We start from the raw sequence: 3,182 nt of genomic DNA on the forward strand, positions 1-3,182 counted from the left end.
ATGGTGCTGTCGTGAGCGATGAAATGCTTGAAGAGAAGGCTCGTTGCCTCGACAATATTATGGGTGCGTACCGCTCCTTCTCCTCCGTTTACCTGTGATGACTTACGGAAGTTTTGTTCAGTAAAACAGGGTGATGTTTGCTGAGAAAAATTATTTTACGCTCTGTCTAGGCATTACTGACTTCAGCTACTGAAGAGGATGGATGACAAGGTTTAAGAATAGACATGACATTCCGGGTCGACGGATTCATGGAGAAGGGGGTAGCATCGGCAGCTCGGCTCTTTTTAATAACAAATTTAATTAAAAATGCGGCCATTAATTGTATATGTTTTCTCAATGAAATACTTTTCGTTTTTATTCATGACTCGTTATTATAGATGACTCGCTTTATGAACAGTTTCTATCGCAACCCAAAATGTCCATACTAACAAGGCACGACTATATTCCTATTTTTTCCTAATTTGATGTATTCGGTAGGAAGATAATGTACAGTGCAATAAAAATGACTTTGCAATCAATTTTTTTTTTTTGAATTACGAAAAAGAGCATATCGTCATTGTTATCATCGTCACTAGAGTCAACAGCATTTGTCTTTTCAGTATATAGTAAGAACTGGCTTGTTTTATTTCTAATGCGAATCTTGCGAATCTTTATTTCTAATGCGAATTTCTAATGCGGTCTGGGAGAATGCTCGGTGAAAAAAATTGGCGTTTATTTGTTCTGACCCTTTCGTGCATTGTCCATTGATGTGAAGCCTCGGTGTTATATTTGAGCATCTTTGGTTGCATGCTTTGCATTGCATTTCTGTGAACCTCTTGTCCGTGTATTCTTATTAGTGTAAATTCGTATGTATCGTCTCTTGCTGTGTATAAAGTTTGTTTTGTTTGTTACTTCTGACTCTGACAATTTATCTGGTTTGAACCGGCGAAGGCTGGGCACCAAACGGCCATCCCCATCTGTCCCTACAGGCAGCTAAGTTCCGGCTCAGCTTGCCACGCAAGTCGAGGGCATCTATTTTGGGACCGGAACAGCTGTCCCTATACACTCACTCTGAGGGCGTCAGGGAGTGTGCGGCGCACCAATAGGGGTGCATCACTAATAAATTTTATATACTATTAACGGCTGACTTTCTATTCACCCGAACATCATGGTCCGTATTCCGAGTTTGCGTCGTTATCGAAAGTGTCGCCATCTCCCCGACCTCGAATCATCTTGTTGGTGGAAACGCCAGAACCGGAAATGGTAGTGACATCCGACTCCGGTGGTTTCACCAATCACATCTCGAGGTCGAGAAGATAGCGACAATTGCGATAATAATGCAAACTCGGAATGCGGCACCAGGGCTCCATTCGACACATCATGACTGACATTATCGCGCAGCCTTGAACATATCGTTTGCGAGGCACTGACGGGCTTCCAAATAAATTGCGTTATACTCTGGATGGTGCAACGCCTTTAGATTGGCTTCGTACTTTGATTCGACGATGAACTTTGTGTTGTTTCTAACAAATGGCGTCCTTTCAAATTCGTTATATATTACTGAACCACAGTTGCGCGGCGAAGCCTAACGCTACAATTGTGCGATTCGGGCATCCCTCCGTTACCTGTGCGCGACCGTCGCCTGCATCCTGCGATGTTCTCATCTTTCATCAGCTTTCATGTTCTCATCAGCTCATACGTACTGCATACGGCTTATACAGCAACAGTGTTACCGGTTCATAGGCAGGGAAGTGCGACAGGAAAATTTCTCCAGACGAAGTCGGAACAAAAAAGATGTGCGGATTCAGAGGGACGGGCAGAAAGAATGGGTAGCAAAACGTTTCATGACGCGGTCATTGCGAGAGGCCTGTACAAGATAGCTCACCCCGCCTCCAATGTTGGACTCACAAAATTAATATTCTTGCCTCCTAAATGGTTGAAGTGCGCTCCGCAGTGCCAAGTGTGCGTTTATGCGTGCGAACTTTCAGTTGTGCCTCGTAGGACTGCAGAACGCATCCGGAAATTCCCTCTCTCCTGAAGATGTGCAGCGTTTCTGCGTATGCCAGGAACCTACTACATCTTGCTTCCTCGGGAGCTATGACCGGTGCCCTCAAGATGAAATTTTCACTTTCGAAAAATTTGGCATCAGCGATGAGGACGAGGTGCTCATAGCTAACTGGGCTTCTGGCGAACTTGTTAATAAATCTCTGAATGCCTCATCATTCATGTGATAATTTCAAAGGATGGCCAATAAATGGATTCCTCACAACTATGCTCGATGTGTACAAGCAAAAGCTGTACACGAAGAAAAGCGTGCCTGCGAGAAAGGGAAAATTGTTTTGCATTTTGATTTTGCCGAGAACTGGACAGTTGTGGTACCTGACGCAGTACAATTGACAAAAAAAGCAGGTTACTGTTTTTTACATGCGTTGCCACGTCAAGAAAATCTACTTGGAACTACGCTGTTATTTCCGACGATATGTCTCATGATTCATCTCATGCATGCTTCGCTCTTTTGCGAAGATCAAAGCCCACCTCGAGGACAAAGCACCAGTTTACGCCAAAGTAACCTACATAAGCGATAGAGCTCCTGCTCACTTCAAGAATAAATTTCAGTTTCATGAGCTATAGCACAATGAATGCCTTAAGATAAAATGGATGTTTTCAGCCTCTCGGCATGAATGCTTGCGACGGCGTCGGTGGATTAGTTAAACATCAAGCAACGCACCACACCCCGAGAAAGCCTGCGAATGAGGCCATACAAACGTCAAGCAGCTTCTTAGAACGCACTGCAAGGAACGCTTAAGCACGTCTATATTCTAGAGCTTGCACAGAGCGAGCTCGCAGATTTCCGTGAAAAGAAGAAGGCAGAATGGAAAGAAGCAGGGAAAGTGCCTGGAGTCCAGACGCTTCACATGTGAAAGTATGTGCAGTCGACTGAAGGCAACGCTTTTTACGTGGCCCCACTGCAGATGCAGATTGGAAGAGACTGTGATCTGGTTTCTGGTTCTGCGCTGGACAATATGTGACGCAAATACCGACGTCAATGACTGCTAGTTTTTTTTTTTTTGCCTTACCGGATTTTTCTTAATTAGAATCTACACACAAAGTGGCATCATATCTCTAACTTGCCTCGTCAATTAAACCCTATTTGAATTTTGAAAATAAAATGTTTTCCTACAGAAGAAAGAAATTTTCTACTG

General features: G+C 43.8%; 1 pseudogene; it reads left to right on the plus strand.

Annotated features, from left to right (window-relative positions):
* The first annotated feature begins 1,754 nt into the window (after positions 1-1,754).
* Positions 1,755-2,974, plus strand: LOC146201794 (uncharacterized; annotated as a pseudogene).
* The last annotated feature ends 208 nt before the right edge of the window (positions 2,975-3,182 follow it).

Source organism: Amblyomma maculatum, chromosome 1 (assembly GCF_055883805.1).
Source record: "Amblyomma maculatum isolate TAMU_Amacu chromosome 1, ASM5588380v1, whole genome shotgun sequence".
NCBI lineage: Eukaryota > Metazoa > Arthropoda > Arachnida > Ixodida > Ixodidae > Amblyomma > Amblyomma maculatum.